The following is a 15122-nucleotide window of genomic DNA, read 5'->3' on the forward strand; positions in this document are numbered from 1 at the left end:
TAATCTCATTCGTATAAGGGAGGGAGACGAGTGGAAAACAGCATTTAACACACGTTCTGGACACTATGAATATCTTGTTATGCCCTTTGAGCTGTGTAACGCCCCGGCTGTCTTTCAGGAATTTATGAACGACATCTTCCGTGACGTATTGGAAACTTTTGTCATTGTCTATCTAGACGACATTCTTATTTTTTCTAAAAATCTGGAGGAACACATTCAACATACCAAGCATGTGCTCTCCAGGCTTCGTTCCAACCGTCTTTACACCAAGATGGAAAAATGTCTGTTTCACCAGGCTTCCACGGCCTTCCTAGGCTATATCATCTCCAGCCAAGGTTTTTCCATGGACCCAGAGAAGCTGAAGGTGGTTCTCGACTGGCCACTCCCTAATTCGCTCAAGGCTGTGCAACGTTTTCTTGGCTTTGCCAATTATTACAGGAAGTTTATCAAAAAAAATTCTTCCATTGCTCTTCCCATCACCGCCTTGACCAAAAAGGGCGCCGACGTCTCATCCTGGTCACCTGAGGCCATTGCAGCCTTTGAGACTCTCAAGAAGGCGTTCGTGTCTGCCCCTATCCTTCGTCATCCGGATACCTCCCTCCCCTTTACTTTGGAGGTTGACGCCTCAGACGTAGGAGCTGGCGCAGTTCTTCCCCAGAGGACTTCTCCCCAAGAGAAACTCCATCCTTGTGGGTTTTTTTCACGGAAATTCTCAGCAGCAGAAAGAAATTATGATGTCGGTAATCGTGAACTTTTGGCCATTAAGTTGGCTCTCCAGGAATTGAGACATCTTTTAGAGGGTTCCAAAGAACCAATCGCTATTCTCACCGACCACAAAAATTTGTTATATATTGAGGGGGCTCGTCGCCTGGGCTCTCGCCAGGCTCGCTGGACACTCTTCTTTTCCCGCTTCAACTACACCATCTCTTATATTCCTGGGACCAACAATGTTAAAGCGGACGCCCTTTCTCGTCAGTTTGCCTCTGAGAGTGAGGCTAAAGAAATCTCGGAACCTATTCTCCCGGCCAAGTGCATAATCTTCGCTAACAACTTTGATGTATTGGATGAGATCCACAAGGCACAAGCACATATTCCCAGCAGGTTCAGGGTACCAGAAGGACGTCTCTACGCGGCTCCCCGTTTCCGCCATAAAATCTTACTTTGAGGTCATTCCAAATTTTTTGATGTCTGGTTCCATGGTGTAATGGTTAGCACTCTGGACTCTGAATCCAGCGATCCGAGTTCAAATCTCGGTGGAACCTTTACCTTTTGCTCGCTTTCGTCTATAAAATCGCACCTAAAGTTAATTCAATATAATTTTCTCACAATTCTTATGGAAGCATAAATGTAAATATTTTCCTATACAATTGCAAGCTCCGATGGCTCTATTTACTTATAGATAAATACCATAAATAAATAATTACATTTATTGCTCGTTAAGAGATGCATTGTTCATATCTCTCATTATTATTATTAAGTGAAGGCTGGACAAACTGAGCTCAGCTACCTTCGGGCAGAGGTGATAGATCTGTGGGGTCATGAATAGAAAGTCCTTGAAGCCAGGAGAAAGGGTGTTTAGTTGCAGGGTTAGACGTCCAGTTTCTGAAGTCTAGGGATCCCAGGAGCAGTGATTGTAGCTCGGAGCTTACTTCCGCAGCCAAAGTGTGACAGAAGGATGCATTGGGGATTAACAAATAAAGGTCAAACCCCCTTGCTGCTCCCCTCTTCCCTCAGTGGACCCCCATACCCCATATCTTCTGTGTACATAGTAACACTTGTTGGATTTTATATACAGTATTTGCATGTGGATTACCGACAGTAACCCTGATGAGGATAGTCAGCTGGGCTTGACCTTCATTATATGGCTACTTGACCGTCTGCTTCGTCACAGCAGCACGCTGGCTTAAATCTTTGATAGATCTCACCAAGAAGTGTCTCTCACACACCATGATCTGGTCTGCAGAGTGCAAGGTGGCGTTTCAGGCCCTGGTGTCCGCCCCCTAGAGAGTTCTCTCATGCTGGCCACCAAATTTTTTGATGTCTGGTTCCATGGTGTAATGGTTAGCACTCTGGACTCTGAATCCAGCGATCCGAGTTCAAATCTCGGTGGAACCTTCACCTTTTGCTCGCTTTCGTCTATAAAATTGCACCTAAAGTTAATTCAATATAATTTTCTCACAATTCTTATGGAAGCATAAATGTAAATATTTTCCTATACAATTGCAAGCTCCGATGGCTCTATTTACTTATAGATAAATACCATAAATAAATTATTACATTTATTGCTCGTTAAGAGATGCATTGTTCATATCTCTCATTATTATTATTAAGTGAAGGCTGGACAAACTGAGCTCAGCTACCTTCGGGCAGAGGTGATAGATCTGTGGGGTCATGAATAGAAAGTCCTTGAAGCCAGGAGAAAGGGTGTTTAGTTGCAGGGTTAGACGTCCAGTTTCTGAAGTCTAGGGATCCCAGGAGCAGTGATTGTAGCTCGGTGCTTACTTCCGCAGCCAAAGTGTGACAGAAGGATGCATTGGGGATTAACAAATAAAGGTCAAACCCCCTTGCTGCTCCCCTCTTCCCTCAGTGGACCCCCATACCCCATATCTTCTGTGTACATAGTAACACTTGTTGGATTTTATATACAGTATTTGCATGTGGATTACCGACAGTAACCCTGATGAGGATAGTCAGCTGGGCTTGACCTTCATTATATGGCCACTTGACCGTCTGCTTCGTCACAGCAGCACGCTGGCTTAAATCTTTGATAGATCTGACCAAGAAGTGTCTCTCACACACCATGATCTGGTCTGCAGAGTGCAAGGTGGCGTTTCAGGCCCTGGTGGCCGCCCCCTAGAGAGTTCTCTCATGCTGGCCACCAAATTTTTTGATGTCTGGTTCCATGGTGTAATGGTTAGCACTCTGGACTCTGAATCCAGCGATCCGAGTTCAAATCTCGGTGGAACCTTTACCTTTTGCTCGCTTTCGTCTATAAAATTGCACCTAAAGTTAATTCAATATAATTTTCTCACAATTCTTATGGAAGCATAAATGTAAATATTTTCCTATACAATTGCAAGCTCCGATGGCTCTATTTACTTATAGATAAATACTATAAATAAATGATTACATTTATTCCTCGTTAAGAGATGCTTTGTTCATATCTCTCATTATTATTATTAAGTGAAGGCTGGACAAACTGAGTTCAGCTACCTTCGGGCAGAGGTGATAGATCTGTGTGGTCATGAATAGAAAGTCCTTGAAGCCAGGAGAAAGGGTGTTTAGTTGCAGGGTTAGACGTCCAGTTTCTGAAGTCCAGGGATCTCAGGAGCAGTGATTGTAGCTCGGAGCTTACTTCCGCAGCCAAAGTGTGACAGAAGGATGCATTGGGGTTAACGGAAAGTCTGCAATTGTAACTGAGAGAGTGAGTACCTTTTCCACCGCATTTTTTATTTAAAGCTGAATTATTTCTTGTAGTATAAGGGTGAAGAATGTAGATATATATTAATAAAATAAGTATTGAATCAAATTAATCTTAAAGGTGTTTAACAGTAATTTTAGGAAGGTCCGTTGCACATAAATAATTGAAACGTATCAATATATTCTGTTGCACCTATATCATATCATAGAAATATAGATGAGGTGGCCGAGTGGTTAAGGCGATGGACTGCTAATCCATTGTGCTCTGCACGCGTGGGTTCGAATCCCATCCTCGTCGCATTCTTTTTTCACAGATGAGCCTTTGCATGTGGATTACCGACAGTAACCCTGATGAGAACGCCTTGCTGCTCCCCTCTTCCCTCAGTGGACCCCCATACCCCATATCTTCTGTGTACATAGTAACACTTGTTGAATTTTATATACAGTATTTTCCTATTTTAACACTTGTGAATTTGGGTTTGTGTTGTAAACAGTGTATTTCTTGTATATCTTGTATATCCTGTGCCTGCATTCCCTGCAATTTAATGCAGTGATCCCTTGTCCAAAATAGTGGTGGGTGTAATGGGCGTGTGGCCAGACCCACGACGCCTGATGTGTGCTGTGCCCCTTATCCAGTGTGTATTAACTCTATGGCCCATCCAATGCAAGTATTGTTAAGGCTTGTAATGTTGGCATGCTAGTTGGTTTGGGCTAGGATTTGGGTGTCTTGGGAGTGCTGGATTCCCAGGTGGTCAGTAGACCCAAGTGCTATCCTGACTGGTAGAGTCTCCTAGGATGACTCAGGGTCAAGTAGTTACATGGCACAAGTCTATGGCACAATCAGGTTTGACCACTGAACTTTTATTGACAGGCCAATCGAGGAGCTAAGCAAATGAAACCACTGGCTAAATACGTTAAGCTCAGCAGTTTGAACAACCGGCCATTCAGTGTGCACAGTGCTTTAAAACTTGCATATGCTAATGTGGACAGGACAAAAAGATGTGGGAATTGGTCCTAAGTAGGAAAATCGTCCCTGACATAGCAGGACCATCCTTTTGGCCACAGAGCAGTGTACATGAGGTAGAACATGATGGAGCTGGTGGCGAGCAAGCTAAAGCTTTTGTTCGAGTGCCCTGCTGCCTCTTGTCACCATATTTAACAGTACTAGTTGTATTCTCTCAATTGCTACACTTTCTCAACACCTATTCTCTTCTAGACCCTCTACAATCTGGCTTCCGTACTGCTTACTCTACTGAAACATCCCTCACTAAAATAACTGACGACCTCCATGCTGACAAAGACAGAGGTCATTACACTCTGCTCATATTACTCGACCTCTGTGTAGCATTTGACACCGTGGATCACCTTCTTCTCCTTCACATTCTCCATACTGTTGGTATTCGGAACAAAGCTTTATCCTGGATCTCCTCTTACCTCTCCCATCGTACTTTCAGTGTCTCTTTTGCTAACACCTCCTCCTCCTCTATTGATCTCTCTCTGGGGGTACCCCAGGGCTCTGTCCTGGGACCCATTCTCTGATCTCTTTACACACTCTCTCTAGGTGACCTAATCACATCTTTTGGGTTTAAATATTACCTCTATGCTGACGACACACAAATTTAACTTTCAACCTCTCACCTTACACCTGCTATACAGACCAACGTTTCTGAATGCCTCTCTGGAATATTATCCTAGATGGCCATCCGCCGACTGAAACTTAACATGGCAAACCTACCTACCTATCAATTAGATTGTAAGCTCCTTGGAGCAGGGACTCCTCTTCCTTAATGTTACTTTTATGTCTGAAGAACTTATTCCAATGACCTGCTATTTATATTATTTGTTATTTATATGATTACAACATGTATTACTACTGTGAAGCGCTATGTACATTTATGGCGCTATATAAATAAAGACATACAATACAATACAAGTAATGTAAAAATCTGCAGTACAAACGATACAGTCCTTATAACAGATTACAAAATAAAGTACAAACGCTACAATATACATGTAAAAATGATAAAATAAAGCAAAATAAATGACTACATAATTCACATTATTATGACAAAGGAACCTAGGCTGAAGGTTAACGGAAAGTCTGCAATTGTAACTGAGAGAGTGAGTACCTTTTCCACCGCATTTTTTATTTAAAGCTGAATTATTTCTTGTAGTATAAGGGTGAAGAATGTAGATATATATTAATAAAATAAGTATTGAATCAAATTAATCTTAAAGGTGTTTAACAGTAATTTTAGGAAGGTCCGTTGCACATAAATAATTGAAACGTATCAATATATTCTGTTGTACCTATATCATATAATAGAAATATAGACGAGGTGGCCGAGTGGTTAAGGCGATGGACTGCTAATCCATTGTGCTCTGCACGCGTGGGTTCGAATCCCATCCTCGTCGCATTCTTTTTTCACAGATGAGTCTTTGCATGTGGATTACCGACAGTAACCCTGATGAGGATAGTCAGCTGGGCTTGACCTTCATTATATGGCCACTTGACCGTCTCCTTCATCACAACAGCACGCTGGCTTAAATCTTTGATGGATCTGACCAAGAAGTGACTCTCACACACCATAATCTGGTCTGCAGAGTGCAAGGTGGCGTTTCAGGCCCTGGTGGCCGCCCCCTAGAGAGTTCTCTCATGCTGGCCACCAAAGTTGAGATGTCTGGTTCCATGGTGTAATGGTTAGCACTCTGGACTCTGAATCCAGCGATCCGAGTTCAAATCTCGGTGGAACCTTTACCTTTTGCTCGCTTTCGTCTATAAAATTGCACCTAAAGTTAATTCAATATAATTTTCTCACAATTCTTATGGAAGCATAAATGTAAATATTTTCCTATACAATTGCAAGCTCCGATGGCTCTATTTACTTATAGATAAATACCATAAATAAATAATTACATTTATTGCTCGTTAAGAGATGCATTGTTCATATCTCTCATTATTATTATTAAGTGAAGGCTGGACAAACTGAGCTCAGCTACCTTCGGGCAGAGGTGATAGATCTGTGGGGTCATGAATAGAAAGTCCTTGAAGCCAGGAGAAAGGGTGTTTAGTTGCAGGGTTAGACGTCCAGTTTCTGAAGTCTAGGGATCCCAGGAGCAGTGATTGTAGCTCGGTGCTTACTTCCGCAGCCAAAGTGTGACAGAAGGATGCATTGGGGATTAACAAATAAAGGTCAAACCCCCTTGCTGCTCCCCTCTTCCCTCAGTGGACCCCCATACCCCATATCTTCTGTGTACATAGTAACACTTGTTGGATTTTATATACAGTATTTGCATGTGGATTACCGACAGTAACCCTGATGAGGATAGTCAGCTGGGCTTGACCTTCATTATATGGCTACTTGACCGTCTGCTTCGTCACAGCAGCACGCTGGCTTAAATCTTTGATAGATCTCACCAAGAAGTGTCTCTCACACACCATGATCTGGTCTGCAGAGTGCAAGGTGGCGTTTCAGGCCCTGGTGGCCGCCCCCTAGAGAGTTCTCTCATGCTGGCCACCAAATTTTTAGATGTCTGGTTCCATGGTGTAATGGTTAGCACTCTGGACTCTGAATCCAGCGATCCGAGTTCAAATCTCGGTGGAACCTTTACCTTTTGCTCGCTTTCGTCTATAAAATCGCACCTAAAGTTAATTCAATATAATTTTCTCACAATTCTTATGGAAGCATAAATGTAAATATTTTCCTATACAATTGCAAGCTCCGATGGCTCTATTTACTTATAGATAAATACCATAAATAAATAATTACATTTATTGCTCGTTAAGAGATGCATTGTTCATATCTCTCATTATTATTATTAAGTGAAGGCTGGACAAACTGAGCTCAGCTACCTTCGGGCAGAGGTGATAGATCTGTGGGGTCATGAATAGAAAGTCCTTGAAGCCAGGAGAAAGGGTGTTTAGTTGCAGGGTTAGATGTCCAGTTTCTGAAGTCTAGGGATCCCAGGAGCAGTGATTGTAGCTCGGAGCTTACTTCCGCAGCCAAAGTGTGACAGAAGGATGCATTGGGGATTAACAAATAAAGGTCAAACCCCCTTGCTGCTCCCCTCTTCCCTCAGTGGACCCCCATACCCCATATCTTCTGTGTACATAGTAACACTTGTTGGATTTTATATACAGTATTTGCATGTGGATTACCGACAGTAAGACATCTCTGTGTACATAGTAACACTTGTTGAATTTTATATACAGTATTTTCCTATTTTAACACTTGTGAATTTGGGTTTGTGTTGTAAACAGTGTATTTCTTGTATATCTTGTATATCCTGTGCCTGCATTCCCTGCAATTTAATGCAGTGATCCCTTGTCCAAAATAGTGGTGGGTGTAATGGGCGTGTGGCCAGACCCACGACGCCTGATGTGCGCTGTGCCCCTTATCCAGTGTGTATTAACTCTATGGCCCATCCAATGCAAGTATTGTTAAGGCTTGTAATGTTGGCATGCTAGTTGGTTTGGGCTAGGATTTGGGTGTCTTGGGAGTGCTGGATTCCCAGGTGGTCAGTAGACGCAAGTGCTATCCTGACTGGTAGAGTCTCATAGGATGACTCAGGGTCAAGTAGTTACATGGCACAAGTCTATGGCACAATCAGGTTTGACCACTGAACTTTTATCGACTGGCCAATCGAGGAGCTAAGCAAATGAAACCACTGGCTAAATACGTTACACTCAGCAGTTTGAACAACCGGCCATTCAGTGTGCACAGTGCTTTAAAACTTGCATATGCTAATGTGGACAGGACAAAAAGATGTGGGAATTGGTCCTAAGTAGGAAAATCGTCCCTGACATAGCAGGACCATCCTTTTGGCCACAGAGCGGTGTACATGAGGTAGAACATGATGGAGCTGGTGGCGAGCAAGCTAAAGCTTTTGTTCGAGTGCCCTGCTGCCTCTTGTCACCATATTTAACAGTACTAGTTGTATTCTCTCAATTGCTACACTTTCTCAACACCTATTCTCTTCTAGACCCTCTACAATCGGGCTTCCGTACTGCTCACTCTACTGAAACATCCCTCACTAAAATAACTGACGACCTCCATGCTGCCAAAGACAGAGGTCATTACACTCTGCTCATATTACTCGACCTCTCTGTAGCATTTGACACTGTGGATCACCTTCTTCTCCTTCACATTCTCCATACTGTTGGTATTCGGAACAAAGCTTTATCCTGGATCTCCTCTTACCTCTCCCATCGTACTTTCAGTGTCTCTTTTGCTAACACCTCCTCCTCCTCTATTGATCTCTCTCTGGGGGTACCCCAGGGCTCTGTCCTGGGACCCATTCTCTGATCTCTTTACACACTCTCTCTAGGTGACCTAATCACATCTTTTGGGTTTAAATATTACCTCTATGCTGACGACACACAAATTTAACTTTCAACCTCTCACCTTACACCTGCTATACAGACCAACGTTTCTGAATGCCTCTCTGGAATATTATCCTAGATGGCCATCCGCCGACTGAAACTTAACATGGCAAACCTACCTACCTATCAATTAGATTGTAAGCTCCTTGGAGCAGGGACTCCTCTTCCTTAATGTTACTTTTATGTCTGAAGAACTTATTCCAATGACCTGCTATTTATATTATTTGTTATTTATATGATTACAACATGTATTACTACTGTGAAGCGCTATGTACATTTATGGCGCTATATAAATAAAGACATACAATACAATACAAGTAATGTAAAAATCTGCAGTACAAACGATACAGTCCTTATAACAGATTACAAAATAAAGTACAAACGCTACAATATACATGTAAAAATGATAAAATAAAGCAAAATAAATGACTACATAATTCACATTATTATGACAAAGGAACCTAGGCTGAAGGTTAACGGAAAGTCTGCAATTGTAACTGAGAGAGTGAGTACCTTTTCCACCGCATTTTTTATTTAAAGCTGAATTATTTCTTGTAGTATAAGGGTGAAGAATGTAGATATATATTAATAAAATAAGTATTGAATCAAATTAATCTTAAAGGTGTTTAACAGTAATTTTAGGAAGGTCCGTTGCACAGAAATAATTGAAACGTATCAATATATTCTGTTGTACCTATATCATATAATAGAAATATAGACGAGGTGGCCGAGTGGTTAAGGCGATGGACTGCTAATCCATTGTGCTCTGTACGCGTGGGTTCGAATCCCATCCTCGTCGCATTCTTTTTTCACAGATGAGTCTTTGCATGTGGATTACCGACAGTAACCCTGATGAGGATAGTCAGCTGGGCTTGACCTTCATTATATGGCCACTTGACCGTCTCCTTCATCACAACAGCACGCTGGCTTAAATCTTTGATGGATCTGACCAAGAAGTGACTCTCACACACCATAATCTGGTCTGCAGAGTGCAAGGTGGCATTTCAGGCCCTGGTGGCCGCCCCCTAGAGAGTTCTCTCATGCTGGCCACCAAAGTTGAGATGTCTGGTTCCATGGTGTAATGGTTAGCACTCTGGACTCTGAATCCAGCGATCCGAGTTCAAATCTCGGTGGAACCTTTACCTTTTGCTCGCTTTCGTCTATAAAATTGCACCTAAAGTTAATTCAATATAATTTTCTCACAATTCTTATGGAAGCATAAATGTAAATATTTTCCTATACAATTGCAAGCTCCGATGGCTCTATTTACTTATAGATAAATACCATAAATAAATAATTACATTTATTGCTCGTTAAGAGATGCATTGTTCATATCTCTCATTATTATTATTAAGTGAAGGCTGGACAAACTGAGCTCAGCTACCTTCGGGCAGAGGTGATAGATCTGTGGGGTTATGAATAGAAAGTCCTTGAAGCCAGGAGAAAGGGTGTTTAGTTGCAGGGTTAGACGTCCAGTTTCTGAAGTCTAGGGATCCCAGGAGCAGTGATTGTAGCTCGGTGCTTACTTCCGCAGCCAAAGTGTGACAGAAGGATGCATTGGGGATTAACAAATAAAGGTCAAACCCCCTTGCTGCTCCCCTCTTCCCTCAGTGGACCCCATACCCCATATCTTCTGTGTACATAGTAACACTTGTTGGATTTTATATACAGTATTTGCATGTGGATTACCGACAGTAACCCTGATGAGGATAGTCAGCTGGGCTTGACCTTCATTATATGGCTACTTGACCGTCTGCTTCGTCACAGCAGCACGCTGGCTTAAATCTTTGATAGATCTCACCAAGAAGTGTCTCTCACACACCATGATCTGGTCTGCAGAGTGCAAGGTGGCGTTTCAGGCCCTGGTGGCCGCCCCCTAGAGAGTTCTCTCATGCTGGCCACCAAATTTTTAGATGTCTGGTTCCATGGTGTAATGGTTAGCACTCTGGACTCTGAATCCAGCGATCCGAGTTCAAATCTCGGTGGAACCTTTACCTTTTGCTCGCTTTCGTCTATAAAATCGCACCTAAAGTTAATTCAATATAATTTTCCATACCCCATATCTTCTGTGTACATAGTAACACTTGTTGAATTTTATATACAGTATTTTCCTATTTTAACACTTGTGAATTTGGGTTTGTGTTGTAAACAGTGTATTTCTTGTATATCTTGTATATCCTGTGCCTGCATTCCCTGCAATTTAATGCAGTGATCCCTTGTCCAAAATAGTGGTGGGTGTAATGGGCGTGTGGCCAGACCCACAACGCCTGATGTGTGCTGTGCCCCTTATCCAGTGTGTATTAACTCTATGGCCCATCCAATGCAAGTATTGTTAATGCTTGTAATGTTGGCATGCTAGTTGGTTTGGGCTAGGATTTGGGTGTCTTGGGAGTGCTGGATTCCCAGGTGGTCAGTAGACCCAAGTGCTATCCTGACTGGTAGAGTCTCCTAGGATGACTCAGGGTCAAGTAGTTACATGGCACAAGTCTATGGCACAATCAGGTTTGACCACTGAACTTTTATCGACAGGCCAATCGAGGAGCTAAGCAAATGAAACCACTGGCTAAATACGTTAAGCTCAGCAGTTTGAACAACCGGCCATTCAGTGTGCACAGTGCTTTAAAACTTGCATATGCTAATGTGGACAGGACAAAAAGATGTGGGAATTGGTCCTAAGTAGGAAAATCGTCCCTGACATAGCAGGACCATCCTTTTGGCCACAGAGCAGTGTACATGAGGTAGAACATGATGGAGCTGGTGGCGAGCAAGCTAAAGCTTTTGTTCGAGTGCCCTGCTGCCTCTTGTCACCATATTTAACAGTACTAGTTGTATTCTCTCAATTGCTACACTTTCACAACACCTATTCTCTTCTAGACCATCTACAATCTGGCTTCCGTACTGCTCACTCTACTGAAACATCCCTCACTAAAATAACTGACGACCTCCATGCTGCCAAAGACAGAGGTCATTACACTCTGCTCATATTACTCGACCTCTCTGTAGCATTTGACACCGTGGATCACCTTCTTCTCCTTCACATTCTCCATACTGTTGGTATTCGGAACAAAGCTTTATCCTGGATCTCCTCTTACCTCTCCCATCGTACTTTCAGTGTCTCTTTTGCTAACACCTCCTCCTCCTCTATTGATCTCTCTCTGGGGGTACCCCAGGGCTCTGTCCTGGGACCCATTCTCTGATCTCTTTACACACTCTCTCTAGGTGACCTAATCACATCTTTTGGGTTTAAATATTACCTCTATGCTGACGACACACAAATTTAACTTTCAACCTCTCACCTTACACCTGCTATACAGACCAACGTTTCTGAATGCCTCTCTGGAATATTATCCTAGATGGCCATCCGCCAACTGAAACTTAACATGGCAAACCTACCTACCTACCAATTAGATTGTAAGCTCCTTGGAGCAGGGACTCCTCTTCCTTAATGTTATTTTTATGTCTGAAGAACTTATTCCAATGACCTGCTATTTATATTATTTGTTATTTATATGATTACAACATGTATTACTACTGTGAAGCGCTATGTACATTTATGGCGCTATATAAATAAAGACATACAATACAATACAAGTAATGTAAAAATCTGCAGTACAAACGATACAGTCCTTATAACAGATTACAAAATAAAGTACAAACGCTACAATATACATGTAAAAATGATAAAATAAAGCAAAATAAATGACTACATAATTCACATTATTATGACAAAGGAACCTAGGCTGAAGGTTAACGGAAAGTCTGCAATTGTAACTGAGAGAGTGAGTACCTTTTCCACCGCATTTTTTATTTAAAGCTGAATTATTTCTTGTAGTATAAGGGTGAAGAATGTAGATATATATTAATAAAATAAGTATTGAATCAAATTAATCTTAAAGGTGTTTAACAGTAATTTTAGGAAGGTCCGTTGCACATAAATAATTGAAACGTATCAATATATTCTGTTGTACCTATATCATATAATATAAATATAGACGAGGTGGCCGAGTGGTTAAGGCGATGGACTGCTAATCCATTGTGCTCTGCACGCGTGGGTTCGAATCCCATCCTCGTCGCATTCTTTTTTCACAGATGAGCCTTTGCATGTGGATTACCGACAGTAACCCTGATGAGGATAGTCAGCTGGGCTTGACCTTCATTATATGGCCACTTGACCGTCTCCTTCATCACAACAGCACGCTGGCTTAAATCTTTGATGGATCTGACCAAGAAGTGACTCTCACACACCATAATCTGGTCTGCAGAGTGCAAGGTGGCGTTTCAGGCCCTGGTGGCCGCCCCTAGAGAGTTCTCTCATGCTGGCCACCAGGATTGAGATGTCTGGTTCCATGGTGTAATGGTTAGCACTCTGGACTCTGAATCCAGCGATCCGAGTTCAAATCTCGGTGGAACCTTTACCTTTTGCTCGCTTTCGTCTATAAAATCGCACCTAAAGTTAATTCAATATAATTTTCCATACCCCATATCTTCTGTGTACATAGTAACACTTGTTGAATTTTATATACAGTATTTTCCTATTTTAACACTTGTGAATTTGGGTTTGTGTTGTAAACAGTGTATTTCTTGTATATCTTGTATATCCTGTGCCTGCATTCCCTGCAATTTAATGCAGTGATCCCTTGTCCAAAATAGTGGTGGGTGTAATGGGCGTGTGGCCAGACCCACGACGCCTGATGTGTGCTGTGCCCCTTATCCAGTGTGTATTAACTCTATGGCCCATCCAATGCAAGTATTGTTAAGGCTTGTAATGTTGGCATGCTAGTTGGTTTGGGCTAGGATTTGGGTGTCTTGGGAGTGCTGGATTCCCAGGTGGTCAGTAGACCCAAGTGCTATCCTGACTGGTAGAGTCTCCTAGGATGACTCAGGGTCAAGTAGTTACATGGCACAAGTCTATGGCACAATCAGGTTTGACCACTGAACTTTTATCGACAGGCCAATCGAGGAGCTAAGCAAATGAAACCACTGGCTAAATACGTTAAGCTCAGCAGTTTGAACAACCGGCCATTCAGTGTGCACAGTGCTTTAAAACTTGCATATGCTAATGTGGACAGGACAAAAAGATGTGGGAATTGGTCCTAAGTAGGAAAATCGTCCCTGACATAGCAGGACCATCCTTTTGGCCACAGAGCAGTGTACATGAGGTAGAACATGATGGAGCTGGTGGCGAGCAAGCTAAAGCTTTTGTTCGAGTGCCCTGCTACCTCTTGTCACCATATTTAACAGTACTAGTTGTATTCTCTCAATTGCTACACTTTCTCAACACCTATTCTCTTCTAGACCCTCTACAATCTGGCTTCTGTACTGCTCACTCTACTGAAACATCCCTCACTAAAATAACTGACGACCTCCATGCTGCCAAAGACAGAGGTCATTACACTCTGCTCATATTACTCGACCTCTCTGTAGCATTTGACACCGTGGATCACCTTCTTCTCCTTCACATTCTCCATACTGTTGGTATTCGGAACAAAGCTTTATCCTGGATCTCCTCTTACCTCTCCCATCGTACTTTCAGTGTCTCTTTTGCTAACACCTCCTCCTCCTCTATTGATCTCTCTCTGGGGGTACCCCAGGGCTCTGTCCTGGGACCCATTCTCTGATCTCTTTACACACTCTCTCTAGGTGACCTAATCACATCTTTTGGGTTTAAATATTACCTCTATGCTGACGACACACAAATTTAACTTTCAACCTCTCACCTTACACCTGCTATACAGACCAACGTTTCTGAATGCCTCTCTGGAATATTATCCTAGATGGCCATCCGCCGACTGAAACTTAAAAGGCAAACCTACCTACCTACCAATTAGATTGTAAGCTCCTTGGAGCAGGGACTCCTCTTCCTTAATGTTACTTTTATGTCTGAAGAACTTATTCCAATGACCTGCTATTTATATTATTTGTTATTTATATGATTACAACATGTATTACTACTGTGAAGCGCTATGTACATTTATGGCGCTATATAAATAAAGACATACAATACAATACAAGTAATGTAAAAATCTGCAGTACAAACGATACAGTCCTTATAACAGATTACAAAATAAAGTACAAACGCTACAATATACATGTAAAAATGATAAAATAAAGCAAAATAAATGACTACATAATTCACATTATTATGACAAAGGAACCTAGGCTGAAGGTTAACGGAAAGTCTGCAATTGTAACTGAGTGAGTACCTTTTCCACCGCATTTTTTATTTAAAGCTGAATTATTTCTTGTAGTATAAGGGTGAAGAATGTAGATATATATTAATAAAATAAGTATTGAATCAAATTAATCTTAAAGGTGTTTA

At 42.0% G+C, this 15122-nt stretch overlaps 12 non-coding genes across 12 annotated transcripts; all 12 read left to right on the plus strand.

Annotated features, from left to right (window-relative positions):
- Positions 1 to 1190: 1190 nt before the first annotated feature.
- On the plus strand, positions 1191 to 1262 carry TRNAQ-CUG (transfer RNA glutamine (anticodon CUG)). The gene has a single exon. It is a non-coding gene; the product is annotated as a tRNA-Gln (tRNA).
- Positions 1263 to 2043: 781 nt separating this feature from the next.
- TRNAQ-CUG (transfer RNA glutamine (anticodon CUG)) lies at positions 2044 to 2115 on the plus strand. The gene has a single exon. It is a non-coding gene; the product is annotated as a tRNA-Gln (tRNA).
- Positions 2116 to 2896: 781 nt separating this feature from the next.
- Positions 2897 to 2968, plus strand: TRNAQ-CUG (transfer RNA glutamine (anticodon CUG)). The gene has a single exon. It is a non-coding gene; the product is annotated as a tRNA-Gln (tRNA).
- A 668-nt stretch (positions 2969 to 3636) lies between these two features.
- TRNAS-GCU (transfer RNA serine (anticodon GCU)) lies at positions 3637 to 3718 on the plus strand. The gene has a single exon. It is a non-coding gene; the product is annotated as a tRNA-Ser (tRNA).
- Positions 3719 to 5753: 2035 nt separating this feature from the next.
- On the plus strand, positions 5754 to 5835 carry TRNAS-GCU (transfer RNA serine (anticodon GCU)). The gene has a single exon. It is a non-coding gene; the product is annotated as a tRNA-Ser (tRNA).
- A 268-nt stretch (positions 5836 to 6103) lies between these two features.
- Positions 6104 to 6175, plus strand: TRNAQ-CUG (transfer RNA glutamine (anticodon CUG)). The gene has a single exon. It is a non-coding gene; the product is annotated as a tRNA-Gln (tRNA).
- Positions 6176 to 6956: 781 nt separating this feature from the next.
- Positions 6957 to 7028, plus strand: TRNAQ-CUG (transfer RNA glutamine (anticodon CUG)). The gene has a single exon. It is a non-coding gene; the product is annotated as a tRNA-Gln (tRNA).
- A 2492-nt stretch (positions 7029 to 9520) lies between these two features.
- TRNAS-GCU (transfer RNA serine (anticodon GCU)) lies at positions 9521 to 9602 on the plus strand. Its single transcript has one exon. It is a non-coding gene; the product is annotated as a tRNA-Ser (tRNA).
- Positions 9603 to 9870: 268 nt separating this feature from the next.
- TRNAQ-CUG (transfer RNA glutamine (anticodon CUG)) lies at positions 9871 to 9942 on the plus strand. Its single transcript has one exon. It is a non-coding gene; the product is annotated as a tRNA-Gln (tRNA).
- A 780-nt stretch (positions 9943 to 10722) lies between these two features.
- On the plus strand, positions 10723 to 10794 carry TRNAQ-CUG (transfer RNA glutamine (anticodon CUG)). The gene has a single exon. It is a non-coding gene; the product is annotated as a tRNA-Gln (tRNA).
- A 2000-nt stretch (positions 10795 to 12794) lies between these two features.
- TRNAS-GCU (transfer RNA serine (anticodon GCU)) lies at positions 12795 to 12876 on the plus strand. The gene has a single exon. It is a non-coding gene; the product is annotated as a tRNA-Ser (tRNA).
- Positions 12877 to 13143: 267 nt separating this feature from the next.
- TRNAQ-CUG (transfer RNA glutamine (anticodon CUG)) lies at positions 13144 to 13215 on the plus strand. The gene has a single exon. It is a non-coding gene; the product is annotated as a tRNA-Gln (tRNA).
- The last annotated feature ends 1907 nt before the right edge of the window (positions 13216 to 15122 follow it).

This window comes from Ascaphus truei, chromosome 14 (assembly GCF_040206685.1).
Source record: "Ascaphus truei isolate aAscTru1 chromosome 14, aAscTru1.hap1, whole genome shotgun sequence".
Lineage (NCBI taxonomy): Eukaryota > Metazoa > Chordata > Amphibia > Anura > Ascaphidae > Ascaphus > Ascaphus truei.